The sequence below is a fragment of the Mobula hypostoma genome, chromosome 15, assembly GCF_963921235.1.
Source record: "Mobula hypostoma chromosome 15, sMobHyp1.1, whole genome shotgun sequence".
Classification (NCBI taxonomy): Eukaryota; Metazoa; Chordata; class Chondrichthyes; order Myliobatiformes; family Myliobatidae; genus Mobula; species Mobula hypostoma.
The window spans coordinates 69,389,959-69,404,635 of record NC_086111.1 but is presented as its reverse complement, the minus strand read 5'-3'; the positions used below and the strand labels follow the sequence as shown (position 1 = coordinate 69,404,635).

Genomic DNA, 14,677 nt, shown 5'->3' with positions numbered 1-14,677 from the left:
CATGGCCGATAATTTTTTCCCCTCAGCCCCAGCCTCCTGCCTTCTTCCCGTATCCCTTCATGCCCTGATCAATCAAGAATCTATCAATCTCTGCCTTAAATATACATAAAGATTTGGCCTCCACAGCCACCCATGGCAAAGAATTCTACAGATTCACCACTCTCTGGCTAAATAAATTCCTCCCCATCTCGATTATAAAAGGACACCCCTCTATTCTGAGGTTGTGTCCTCTGGTCTTAGACTCTCCCACCATAGGAAACATCCTCTCCACATCCACGCTATCATGGCCTTTCACCATCAATAGTTTTCAATGAGGTCACCCCTCATTCTTCTGAATTCTAGTGAACATAGGCCCAGAGACATCAAACACTTGGTATGACAAGCCATTCAGTCCAGGAATCATTTTCATGAACCTCCTTTGAAACCTCTTCAGTTTCAGCACATCCTTTCTAAAACAAGGGGCCCAAAACTATTCACAATACTCCAAGTGAGGCCTCATCAATGCTTTATAAAGTCTCCATGTTATATCCTTGCTCTTATATTCTAGTCATCTTGAAATGAATGCTTACATCACATTTGCCTTCCCCACCACAGACTCAACCTGCAAATTAACCTTTAGGGAATCCTGCACAGGGGCTCCCAAGTTCCATTCTCTGAATCTGTTTAAGTCCTTGGGTAACCTCTCTACTTCCTCAAAACTACCTGCTCTTCCACCTATCTTCATATCATCTGCAACCTTTGCACAAAAGCCATCAATTTCATCATCTAAATCATTGACAGAGAACGTAACAAGAATTGGTCCCAACACAGACCCCAATGCAACACCACTAGTCACCAGCAGCCAAATAGAAAAGGCTCCATTTATTTCCACTCTTTGCCTCCTGCCAACCAGCCACTGCTTTACACATGCTAGAATCTTTCCTGTAATACCATGGGCTTGTAGCTTGTAAAGCAGTCTTAGGTGTGGCACCTTGTCAAAGGCCTTCTGAAAATCCAAGTACACAACATCAACCAGTTCTTTTGTCTATCCCGCTTGCTATTTCTTCAAAGAATTCCAACAGATTTGTTAGGCAAGGTTTTCCCTTGAGTAAACCATGCTGACTACGGCCTATTTTATCACGTGCTTCCAAGTATCCTGAGACCTCATAATTAATAATCAACTCCAACTTCTTCCTAATCACTGAGGTCGGACTAACTGGTCTACGGTTTCCTTTCTGCTGCCTCTCTCCCTTCTTGAAGAGTGGAGTAACATTTGCAATTTCCTAGTCTTCCAGAACCATTCCCGAATCTTGTGATTCTTGAAAGATCATAACTAATGCCTCCACAATCTCTTCAAACACCTGTTTTAGAACCCTGGGGTGTACACCATTTGGTCCAGGTGATTTATCTATCTTCAGACCTTTTAGTTTCCCAAGAGCCTTCTCTCTAGTAATGGTAATTTCACACACTTCATGACCCCTGACACCTGGAACTTCCACCATATTGCTAATATCTTCCACAGTGAAGACTGATGCAAAATACTAACTCAGTTTGTCCGCCATTTTGTTGTCTCCCATTTCAGAGTCTGCTGAAGGACTTAATTAGATCAGGAGATTGGGAAAAGAAGTAGCAGATGGAATATAATGTAAAAAAAAGTGTATGGTCAGGCAATCGGTAGAAGGACTAAAGGTGTAGACTATTTTCTAAACAGGGAGAAAATTCAGGAAATCGGAGATGCAAAGAGTCCCATTGCAGGATTCCCTAAAGCAGAGGTTTCCAATCTGGGGTCCATGGACTCATCAGTTAATAGTAAGGGTCTATGGCATAAAAATATTGGGAAACCCTGCTCTAAAGGTTAACTTGACGGTTGAGTTGGTGGTAAGTAAGACAAATTCAATGTTAACATTCATTTCAAGAGGAGGATTGGTGATTGGTGAACTCAGAAAGCTGCAGCTTGTGCAAATCTGAAACATTGACCTGTTGCTTCTCCACAGATCCATTCTGACCTGCTGATTTTTTCCAGCATTTTCATTTCTGTGTTTTGCTTCTTATTTTGGCTGTTGAAAACTACTCATTAAACCTTGCCTGTTAAACAAATCCCACCAGTTTACATTTTACAGCAAACTACACAAACCAAGAAGCATAATGAGCTGATAATAATGGCCATTGTTACTGATCCTATCACAGATATTTCCTTTGTTCTACAAAATCCTCTCCCCATCTTCCATCCTACTTAAAACCATCTTGCAATTTTCTCTCTCTTTCCCAGTCCTCTCTAGGGAATGTTGACCTGAAACGTAGATTGCTTCTCTTTCCTGAGCTGTTGAGTGTCTATAACATTTTCTGTTTTTCATTTTGTGACAGATTTGGGCTTTGCTAATCCCACCAGATTTTGAGAAACATTTTTAAAGAAATTCTAGCAGCAAATGTCTCTGTTAGATTTCTAATCACATTTATTGGAAGTGACTTCATTAGTTAGACATCTTGTTTTTCATCTGGTTGATCTAATGTATTCCCCATTTCTTTAATTCATTAAGGCAAAAATAGAGTATCAGAGAAGGTCTGCAGAAAAGATTTTTTAAAATGCTTGTGAAAGCTTCTAGAGATAGTTAATGAGAAACATGTGTTTTCTTCAGTCCAAACAAGGGAATTTATAATGAGAACAAAGAAATAGCAGACAAATTAAATTTGTACTTTGTTCAAGTACAAAGTTCAAAGTAAATTTATTATCAAAATATGCAGATGTCACCATGTGCAATCCTGAGTTTCATTTTCTTGCGGGCATTCAGAGTAGATACAAGGAACAGGATGGCAGAGTTTAGCTATGTCTCCACCAAAGGAGGTGCTCCTTCCCTCCGTTAGCCTGCAGGTCACCCTTGGGCAAGGTGTAGCACCTACCTGGCCTTCGCGGCCCCGCCGCTCCCCACCGGATCAGGGTCAAATGAAGCCACGGGAGCAGGTGGTGGGTGGTCGTATGAGCAGCTGGTGCATATCACAAGTCCTGGTTATGCCACCACTGATGCCAGGCAGACAATATCTGAAGAGTATTGATAATGGCTGGGGTCACCCGTCTTGTAAAGACACTGCCCAGAAGAAGGCAATGGCAAACCACTTCTGTAGAAAATTTGCCAAGAACAATCATGATCATGGGAAGACTATGATCGCCCACGTCATACGACACAGTGCGTATTGATGGTGATGATGCTGATGTCAGTGATAATAAACCTGATTGGGATTTGAATTCTGATTCTGACTCTGCAATTAAAGACTTTGACTGACTTTCCTATCAATGCCCCTCATAACCTTATAAACTTCTATCAACTTCTTACTTTCGGACAATGGTTTTTGAGACAAATGTTACCGAGGAAAGCTTTTGTTTTAAAATTCCCAATAACTTTTATTTAAATTGCGTATTGCAATTGGAATTTACATTGTCCACAGTTCAGTCTACTGTATTAATTCAGTAACTTAGCAAGGATTGCCGTACCAATGTGCCCTGGCTTTAATAGATTTCCTTGCTGATTGTCAAAACCTTGCCTGTATGACATCTGGGAGATATAGCTTCACAACGTAAAACCCTCATGCGAGCTGGGATTTGTTGGATTGGGCTGTATAATTATTATTTATCATGTAGTTTAACTTTCTTATGCTTGCGTTTATTTTTATGTAATTACCAACATACATGGAACTGTTCAGAGAGTTTTCTAGTTGTAGATATCTCTGTATTTTTCTGGAAAATCCTTGGTTTCAGTGGTGGGTGTCACATTACTTGAATGGGACCATCTTATTGGTTGATTTAAGCAATGGAATTTCAATAGAGTTAGTGGTCTGATATAAGAAGACCACAAGACCATGAGATACAGGAGCAGAATTAGGTCACCTAGCCCAATGAGTCTGCTCCATCATTTCATCATGGCTGATCCATTTCCCTCTCAGCTCCAACCTCCCGCCTCGTCCCCGTAACCTTTCATGCCCTGACCAATCAAGAAGAATCTATCAACATCTGCCTTTAATATACATAAAGACTTGGCCTCCACCGCTGCCTGTGGCAACACATTCTGCAGATTCACCTCTCTCTGGCTAAAGAAATTCCTCCTCACCTCCATTCTGAAAGGACATCCCTCTATTCTGAGGCTGCGTCCTCTGGTCTCAGAGTACCAGATCACTTTTGCTAACTCACTTTTTTCCCTTAGGCTTTCTTCTCTTTTCCTCATCTTCTCTCACCTCTGCTCCCTTCATTCCTTTGTTTTATGTACAACTTAGCAAAATGTTCGTAAGCAACAAGATTAATACCTCATTCTTAACTTCTGAAGAACTTTTGAATCGCAAAAACATCATGATCCAACAGATTCCGGCTTCCTGCTACCACATGCGTGAAAATGTGCATCCTGTTTTCACTCCTCAATTGCTTACTTATCAATCCATCTCCATCCAGAAACAGAAGAGATTCTGCAGATGCTGGAAATCCAGAGCAACACACGCGAAATGCTGGAGGAACCTAACAGGCCAGGCAGCATTTTTGGAGAGGGAAAAAAAGTCGATATTTTGGGCCGAGACCCTTCATCAAGACTGGAAAGAAAGGGGGAAGATGCCAGAATAAGAAGGTGGGTTGGGGAGCATGTGGAGGTGAAGAAGGAAAAGCTCAAACATGAGTTCCCAACATGGGGTCCACAGGCCCCTTGCTAAATGGTACTGGCCCATGGCATAAAAAAGATTGGGAACCCTTAAGCTAGAAGACTTTGTCACATGGTGTGAGCAGAATTATCTGCAGCTTAATGTGAAAAAGACTAAGGAGCTGGTGGTAGACCTGAGGAGAGCTAAGGTACCGGCGACCCCTGTTTCCATCCAGGGGGTCAGTGTGGACATGGTGGAGGATTACAAATACTTGGGGATACGAATTGACAATAAACTGGACTGGTTAAAGAACACTGAGGCTGTCTGCAAGAAGGGTCAGAGCTGTCTCTATTTCCTGAGGAGACTGAGGTCATTTAACATCTGCCGGACGATGCTGAGGATGTTCTACGAGTCTGTGGTGGCCAGTGCGATCATGTTTGCTGTTGTGTGCTGGGGCAGCAGGCTGAGGGTAGCAGACACCAACAGAATCAACAAACTCATTCGTAAGGCCAGTGATGTTGTGGGGATGGAACTGGACTCTCTCACGGTGGTGTCTGAAAAGAGGATGCTGTCTAAGTTGCATGCCATCTTGGACAATGTCTCCCATCCACTACATAATGTACGGGGTGGGCACAGGAGTACATTCAGCCAGAGACTCATTCCACCGAGATGCAACACAGAGCGTCATAGGAAGTCATTCCTGCCTGTGGCCATCAAACTTTACAACTCCTTCCTTGGAGGGTCAGACACCCTGAGCCAATAGACTGGCCCTGGACTTACTTCATAACTTACTGACATAATTTACATAGTACTATTTAACTATTTATGGTTCTATTACTATTTATTATTTATGGTGCAACTGTAATGAAAACCAATTTCCCCCGGGATCAATAAAGTATGACTATGACTATGATAGATGAAGCTAGGTGGGTGGGGAATGAGAATGAAGTAAGAAACTGGGGGGCAATAGGTGGAAAATTTAAAGGGCTGGAGAAGAAGGAATTTGATAAGAGGAGAGAATGGACCATGGGAGAAATTGAAGGAGGGGCACCAGGGGGAGGTGATGGGCAGGTGAGGAGAAGAGGTAAGAGGCCATTCAGAAGGCTATCTCCCTTCCTTACAATGACCGTTAATAAATCTGGCTTATTATTGCCGCTTAGTTGCTTGTGTGAACATTTTTTTAGTTTAAACGGAACCAAGTTAATTAACTTGCTAAGCCATTGGCCCAAAGAACTCCAGCTTCTAAAAAATTGACATTCCTAGTCCCATTATAGGTTTCAACGTTGTATAACCTGCATACAGTATTAATTGAAAGGTGTTTTAATTGAATTTTCATTCATTATGGAAAGATATTTTGATTCATAGCACGTCTCTGGAGCTCTGCCATGTTATTTTGTGTGCATATTTTTAAAAATCATTATGCAGACCTTTGATATATCAAACTACAAGATAGTATTTGGAAAAGCAAACCTTATTACGAGGTTTAAAGCACATATTTAGGCTGTGTTGGGTGAAGTTTTTTTTCCCTTCAACTCTCTGGGAGTAGCATAGTAGTATAGTGGCTAACACAACGTGTTTCAGTACAGGTAACCCAGGTTCAATTCCCTTCACTGCCTGTAAGGAGTTTGTAAGCACTCCCCATGGCTCTGTGGTTTTTCCCAGGGTCCCTGGTCTCCTCCCACAGTCTAAAGACCTACCGGTTGGTCATTGTAAGTTGTCCCATGATTAGGCTAGGGTTAAATCAGGGGTTGCTGGGCATCGCGACTCGAAGGTTTGGAAGGGCCTGTTCAAACACTGTATCTCAACCAATCAATAACTAAACAAGTAGGTAACTAAATAATTAAATTAAAGTACTCATTAACCACACAAGGTGGCTAATATTAGAACGAGTAGTTCGATTGCTCGAGTCGAGTACGAAGTTCTCCTCAGGTGTTGTCTATTGGTGGGCCCTCAGGTGGTTGCAGAAGCCGATCCAGGATCCGAGCATTCTGGTGCAGTGTGGACAGGAGTAAGTGCTGGCCACTAGTTAGCGGTTTTCAGTCATGCTTTCCACAGCTGCCGCGTGTTCTCTGCGGCACACCGGAGGTCGCCCTCGCCGCACAGCTCCCTCTCGAACAGATTTCCTCCGGGTGTGTCTATTGAGTACAATGTCTTCCCAGTTTTTAGATGTAACGTTGAATTTCTTCAGGCTGATTTTGATGTAATCTTTGAAAAATTCCACTCGCAAAATTACCTCATTCTGCAGTGGTACAATTTTCAGCAGTGCAATGCTCCCTTTTGGCGCTTGTATTCAAATTTCCAGCCCACAATATCCGATGTAAAAAATAGAAATCATGATATTGGTTCTGGCTGACCCCACTCTAATGGTGTCACCAGCTCCTGATAAAACCATGTGCTAGAAGCAGCCCACGTCACGTCAGCCAATCCCCTGGACGTCGATCAGTAAATAAGAAGATACTGGCCCTTGATACAGCCTCCTTCTCCAAGCAAGGTCAAAATGCATTAGGGGTTGTCTATTGGTGGGTCCACAGGTGACTGTCGATGCCGCTCTGGGATCCACATATTCTGATGCAGTGTGGGCACGAGTAAAGGCTGATTTATACTTGTGCGTCAAATGGAGTGGCCTACGCGCGTTGTGAGCATTTATACTTGTGCGTTGGTGTGTCTGCGTCGCTCTGCAATTTGCGCACGTCGCGCATGCGCACACACCTGCCCGCGCAAGGCTTCATGGTCATAGTAGTCTTTCTCCGGGTAAACAAGTTTAAAGCGAGCGTCTTTTTTCGTAAGAGCGAAATGTGTCCTCCATAATTTCGGAGGTCTGTAAAGCTTTATGGAAAGCATTGCCACCAGAGTTCCTTCCCTGCCCTTCAGTCGCCCAATGGGAAGCTATTGCAGCGTAGGAGGAAATGCGATGCTACCAAGCGGACCAATCACACTTGTTGCGGTCTGCGTTGCCGCGACGCGTAGTTACATCTTGGGAGAGGTGCGTGTCAGGCTACGGCGTAGGGATCCGCGTAGGGTTTGTGGCGACGTCGTATCTACGGTGCAGATTTGACGCAGAAGTATAAATCAGCCTTAAATGTTAATTGTGTTTAATGACTGGGTCTTTCGGTTGTCAGTCTCGCCTTTCACAGCTGCCGTTTGTTCTCTGTGACACAGCGGAGCTCGTTCCCATGAAGCACAGTTTCCCCTTGAACAGAACAGATAGCCCACACTTTTACAAGCTGCAATTTAGGAGGAGAATAGATCTTACCAATTCAATGCATATAGTTTATTAATAACACTTGTGAGGTTGCATAATTAGATTCCAGTATTAATTTGAATTTTTAATTTCAATTAGAGCGATTGCTTGCACAGAGATTTTTCTAATTAAATTGTTTGATCTAATGCTTAAATGTTCAAGTATCTGATTGAATTCACCAGGAAAGAAGATCTGGTGTTGTACGACAGAGACTGCCTACATACAGCAAGGCTGCAGAGCTGTCCCACTGCCATCGTTTAGCCATCTGGCACAAACGACGATCTCTGTAACGTCATGATGAAGCCCAAGTGAATGGAATGTCAGAATATCAGGATGTTCTTGGAGTCTTCTCCTCCCATTAGCTATTCAATTCTAAATCAGTAAAATGGTAAAGTAGTACATTATTAGTGTTACATTTATCTAGGTACAGTGAAAATGTTACCTTGTGTGCTACACACACTAATCAGTTCATTACAACAGTAAAACAAAGACAGAGTGTCAAATAAAGCAACACACACACAAAATACTGGAGGAACTCAGCAGGTCAGGCAGCATCTATGGAAACTGTCAATATTTTGGCTGAGACCCTTCTTCAGGACTGAGAAAGGAAGGGGAAAGATGCCAGAATAAAAAAGCTGGGGGAGGGGAAGGAGGCTAGCTGGAAGGTGACAGGTGAAGCCAGGTGAGTGGGAAAGGTCAAGGGCTGGAGAAGAAGGAATCTGATAGGAGAGGAGAGTGGATTGTAGGAGGAAGGGAAGGAGTTGGGGTCACAGGGAGAAGTGATAGGCAGGTGAGAAGAGGTAAGAGGCCGGAGTGGGGAATAGAGGAAGAGGAGAGGGGAAGGAATTGCAAATCAATGATTCGGGAACAGCTTCTTTCCCTCTACCATCCAATTTCTGAATGGACATTGAACCCATGAACATTTCCTCACTACTTTTTTATTTCTGTTTTGGCAATACATTTAATTCAACTATTTAATATATATACTTATGTAATTTACATTTTTTCCATTTATTATGTATTGCATTGTACTGCTGCTGCAAAGTTAACAAATTTCATGACATAAACCAGCGATATTAAACCTGATTCTCATTCTGAAGGTGCAGTGCAGGTAGGAGATGAGGTGCAAAATCATAATGAGGTAGATTGTGAGGTCAAGAGTCCCTCTTATTGTATTAGGGGACCATTCAATAGTCTTTTAAGAGTTGGATAGAAGCTGCCCTTAAGACTGGTGGAATATACTTCTTAGGATTTTGTATCTTCTGCCTATTATATGGGGGAGAAGGATGAATGCTGAACGTGGCTGGGTCCTTGATTCTGCTGGCTGCTTTACAGAGGAAAGATCTTGGCCCAAATCGACCTCCATAGATGCTGCCTGACCTGCTGAGTTCCTCCAGCATTTTGTGCAAGTTAATTGTTTATTTGTGAGGGGAGACCCAGGTGAGGATGGTAGGGACACAAGTGCGGGAGTATCGGAGACTAGAAGCGAGACACGATTAGAAGGCTGAAGAGGAGTCAGGGGTTCTAAACTAGACGCGAGACGAAAATCCAAAGTTGAACTGAAGATTGAGCACTGAATCTGAGTTCAGGTACTCTTTAAATATCAAAATCCTGGTACCAAAACATGGCCGTCAATTAGCAGAGCAAGCCTAAATCTTTAAAGGGACTGTGCCTGCTATCCATACTCTGGAGAATCAAAGCATCTAAACCCCAAAAGCTGGCGTGGTTGGGGGTGTACCATAACAAAATTGCTATCATTATGCTGAAGAAGTGCAAAGTATTGTGTCAGGACAGTGAGACTCCTGGACTTTGTCTCCTGGAGGTTTGCTGTGTGAATAAAGACTTTCGTATTCCCAGTTATAGCCTCTGTGTGGCTCAGTCTTAGTTAATCATAATGAACATCAATAAACAATCTGTTGGAGGAACTCAGCAGGTCAAGCAGCAACTAAGGAGGTAAAGGGGTGGTTAATGTTTTGGGCCAAGATGACATCTGCATACAACACTCCCTTGATCAACATCTTTGGATAGTCCACAAAACTGTTTATTTCACATTTTTTTGCATCTACTTTTCGTCTTAAATGCATATCTGGAACTGTTAGAGCCAGAGATTTGCTGTTTGGGGATCGGTTGACTGATCCAGCACTTTGCTATCTCCGAAATGATTCCGGGAAGCGAGCACATGAGCTTGAGCTCAAACACCCATGAGGCGAAGAAACTTCGAGTTGGATTGGGGGTTACTATTCTTGTTGCATTTTGTTAGATTTTTAAGTGGAGGGGGAGGGGGGGCTGATTTTCTTGTTTCTATGGGGGGGGAGGTTGTTGGGTTTGCCGTTTCTCTTCCATGGCTTTCTTTGTTTCGTGGCTATTTGGAGAAGACTAATCTCAAAGTTGTATACCCGTACTACATAATGCTTTGATAATAACTGAACCTTTGAACCTTTAGATCTTGCATTAGGACAGAATAGGACTTCTGTATGATCATTTAAAATTATCTGAGTCCCTTTGGTTTTGCATTGCAAAATTATCCATTTTGTGGCTTGAAATTTCAACATCTCATCTAGGTTTTCATTTAAAAATTTCTCGTACACCTAATGCCGGCTGGTGGCGTAGTGGCATCAGTGCCGGACTTCGGAGTGAAGGCTCCTGAGTTCGAATCCAGCCGGCTCCCTTGCACGCTTTCCATCTGTGCTGGGTTGAGCGTCGAGCCGGCGTCCCGATGACTCCATTTTCTTCTTCTTCTTCAGTACACCTAATAATGACTAAGGAAGAAAGTGTTTGACTACTGACAGGAATTCAGAAATTCTGTACAATTGCCGTACATCAAATAGCAGCTACTAAACAACACTACACACTCAGTGTACTTCCTGTACCTAATAAAGTGGCCACTGGGTGTACGTTCGTGGTCTTGGGCCCATATACTTCAAGATTCAGAGGCGCTGTTCTGCACACCAACTTTGTAACACATGGTTATTTGAGTTACTGTCACTTTCCTGTCAGCTTCAGTCAGTCTGGCCATTCTCCTCTGACCTTTCTCAATAACAAGGCATTTTCACCCATAGAACTGCCACTCACTGGATTTTTTTGCTTTTAAAACCATTTTCTGTAAGCTCTCGAGACTGTTGTGCATGGAAATCCCAGGAGATCAATGATTCTGAGATACTCAAACCACCCCACCTGGCACCAACAACCATTCCTTGGTCAAAGTCACTGAGATCACATTTCTTCTCCATTCTGATGTTTGGCCTGAACCTCTTGACCATGCCTGCATGCTTTTATGCATTGATTTGCTGCCACATGATTGGCTGATTAGATATTTGCATTAATGAACAGGAGTACAGGTGTACCTAATAAAGTGCCCATTGAATGCATAACTCCAGCGTCAAACTCCAGTTGGTAGTGGATATCTCAGTTAGATATGCTTTCTTCTGTGGGTTAGAACTAAGTAAAATTGTAATTATATAGAGAATAAATTTGTGATTACCAACTAATTATCCTGAGTCTGGTTATTTCCTTCAGATTGTTTTGGAATTAATTCAGCCTACTAACCCTTGCAAAACTATAGAATGGAAACTTCCTACCATGTAAATCAGATAAATTGGACTCTTGACCTCACGATCTACCTTGTAATGATCCTGTCCCTTATAGTCTCCCTGCACTGCATAGAACATGGAACATAAAACATTACAGACCTTTCAGCCCACAATGTTGTACTGACTTTTTAACCTACTCCAAGGTCAATCTGAACCTTCCTTCCTACATAGCCCTCCATTTTTTCTATCATCCATATTCCTTTCTCTGCAGCTGTTACACTTTATTCTGCACTCTTTTATTGCTTTACCTCGTCCTACCTCAGTGCACTGTGCAACGATCTGAATTTAAACTCATCCCAAGACAACTTCTACAAAGGTAACTTCATATTCCATCTTTTCATTAGAAATGTAATCACCTAAATGAACTCTGCTTCCAGGTTTTCCTATTACTAAGTTTTGCTCTTTACTGAAGATCTTAATAACTTCTACGTGTTGGCACGTGGCCAAGTGGTTAAGGCGTCGGGCTAGTGATCTGAAGGTCGCTAGTTCGAACCTCAGCTGAGGCAGCGTGTTGTGTCCTTGAGCAAGGCACTTAACCACACATTGCTCTGCGACGACACTGGTGCCAGGCTGTATTGGCCCTAGTGCCCTTCCCTTGGACACCATCGGTGGCGTGGAGAGAGGAGACTTGCAGCATGGGCAACTGCGTACAACCTTGCCCAGGCCTGTGCCCTGGAAACCTTCCAAGGCGCAAAGCCATGTTCTCACGAGACTAACGGTTGCCTAAAAAAATAATTTCTATGGCTCACCATGGCTCTACTGAAAAAAATTACAACTTTATGGAAAGATGTGTGATATGAAGCCACACAATAAAGAAGATTTTCCACTCCACTGTTTGAAACAAGTCACATTTCAGACAGACATTAGTGCCATTCTTTGAGAAAACTTTGTACCCGAGAGCAGACACCTTCCAGACCTCGGTCATCCTCTGCCAATTTAAGCAGACACAGTAACTGCAAAGTGCAGATGAGGGGTCAACCTAAAATGTTAACTATTTCCCTCCATAGATGCTGCCTGACTAGAGTTACTCCAATGTCTCATGTATTAAACTAACTGCAAACAATCTGTCAGTTGTCTTTTCAACTCTTAACACTGGGAAGCAAATTACATCAGTCAACATTCTCCAAATAAAACAGGTGTGATATCTTTATCAGATAAGCCCTTTATTGAGATGGAGAAAATGGTTCTGCACAGATTAAAGAACTGTGATTATTTACTGTATAAGTGACTGTACTGAATAATTAAATATCAAGTTGGCTGAAGGGGTGGGGGTGGAAAAACTGGACAGACATCATAACCAGAACATTCAAGCCCATATGGAGCTTAGGTCATATCAATCTACCTCGTTATGACCTTGCACCTTAATGTCTATCTACACTGCACTTTCACTGTAGCTGTTGCACTTTATTAGTATTTTACCTTGTATTATCTCAGGAAATTGTGTAACTAATTGATCTGCATGAACAGTAGGCAAGACAAGCTTTTCTCTGTATCTTGGTACATGTGATGATAATAAACCAATCCCAATTCTGATTGCAAAATCACATGGATGCATTATATAGTGAGAGATCGCAATATGGGAGATAAAGAAACCCACCCAAAATTAACACACACGAAATGCTGGAGGAATTCAGGAGGTCAGTCAGATTCTATGGAATTGAATCAGGACCTGAAGAAGGGCCTTGGCCCTTATCAACTGTTTATTTATAAATGCTGCCAGATCTGCTGAGTTCCTCCAGCATTTTATGTATGTTGCTTTGGATTTCCAGCATCTCTTATGTTTATGATTTGCCACCTAAGGGGCTGGCGGTAGACTTGAGGAGAGCTAAGGTACCGGTGACTCCTATTTCCATCCAGGGGGTCAGTGTGGACATGGTGGAGGATTACAAATACCTGGGGATACGAATTGACAATAAACTGGACTGGTCAAAGAACACTGAGGCTGTCTACAAGAAGGGTCAGAGCTGTCTCTATTTCCTGAGGAGACTGAGGTCCTTTAACATCTGCCGGACGATGCTGAGGATATTCTATGAGTCTGTGGTGGCCAGTGCTATCATGTTTGCTGTTGTGTGCTGGGGCAGCAGGCTGAGGGTAGCAGACACCAACAGAATCAACAAACTCATTCGTAAGGCCAGTGATGTTGTGGGGATGGAACTGGACTCTCTCACAGTGGTGTCTGAAAGAGGATGCTGTCCAAGTTGCATGCCATCTTGGACAATGTCTCCCATCCACTACATAATGTACGGGGTGGGCACAGGAGTACATTCAGCCAGAGATTCATTCCACCAAGATGCAACACAGAGCGTAATAGGAAGTCATTCCTGCCTGTGGCCATCAAACTTTACAACTCCTCCCTTGGAGGGTCAGACACCCTGAGCCAATAGGCTGGTCCTGGACTTATTTCATAATTTACTGGCATAATTTACATATTACTATTTAAATATTTATGGTTGTATTACTATTTATTATTTATGGTGCAACTGTAACGGAAACCAATTTCCCCCGGGATCAATAAAGTATGACTATGACTGTGACAAAATTGTGTTCTATGCCAAGCTGCCTTGTCCATGAAGTTATATACAAACAATATGTAAAATTGTGAAATATAAAAAGCTTGATACAGTGATTTTCGCCCCAGCCTGGTTGATTAGAAACAGGGGACACTACCTCAACATAAGGTGTCAGCGACTGAGGACAGGTATAAATAAATACATTCACCCAGAAGGTAGTGAATCCTTGAATGAGGGCTGTGAAGGGTCTTTGGTGAGCTATTTGTAACAGGGCTTTAGATATTGGGGGAAACAAAGGATATGGGGTTAGTCTAAGAAAATGGTACTGCGGTGTAAGACGAACACTGACTGGCTGCATCACGGCCTGGTATGGAAACACCAATGTTCATGAATGGAAAAAACCACAAAAAGTGGTAGATACGGCCCAGTCCATCACAGGAGAAGCCTTCCCCACCATTGAGCATGTCTACACAGAGCATTGCCACAAGAAAGCAGCACCCATTATCAAAGATTCCCAGCATCCAGTCCATGCTCTCTTCTCGCTGCTGCCATTGGGCAGAAGGTACGGGAGCTTTAGGTGCAATACCATCAGGTTCAGGAACAGTTATTACCCCAGAACCATCAAGCTGCAGAGTGGATAACTTCATTCAGCTCAACACTGAACTGATTCCACAACCTATGGAGTTCACAACATATGTTCTTAACTTTAGGCTGTAGAGTTAGAGATGCAAAACGGTAACAGG

The 14,677-nt window shown here is 42.8% G+C and overlaps 1 long non-coding RNA gene across 1 annotated transcript in view; it reads right to left on the bottom strand.

Annotated features, from left to right (window-relative positions):
* Positions 1-7,940: 7,940 nt before the first annotated feature.
* The window catches only part of LOC134357130 (uncharacterized), a 56,116-nt gene continuing 49,379 nt past the window's right edge, over positions 7,941-14,677 (bottom strand). The window contains exons 2-3 of the long non-coding RNA XR_010020524.1: positions 10,421-10,593; positions 7,941-8,206 (exon numbers count right to left, since the gene is read on the bottom strand). This is a non-coding gene — a long non-coding RNA (uncharacterized LOC134357130). The remainder of the gene's footprint in view (positions 8,207-10,420; positions 10,594-14,677) is intronic.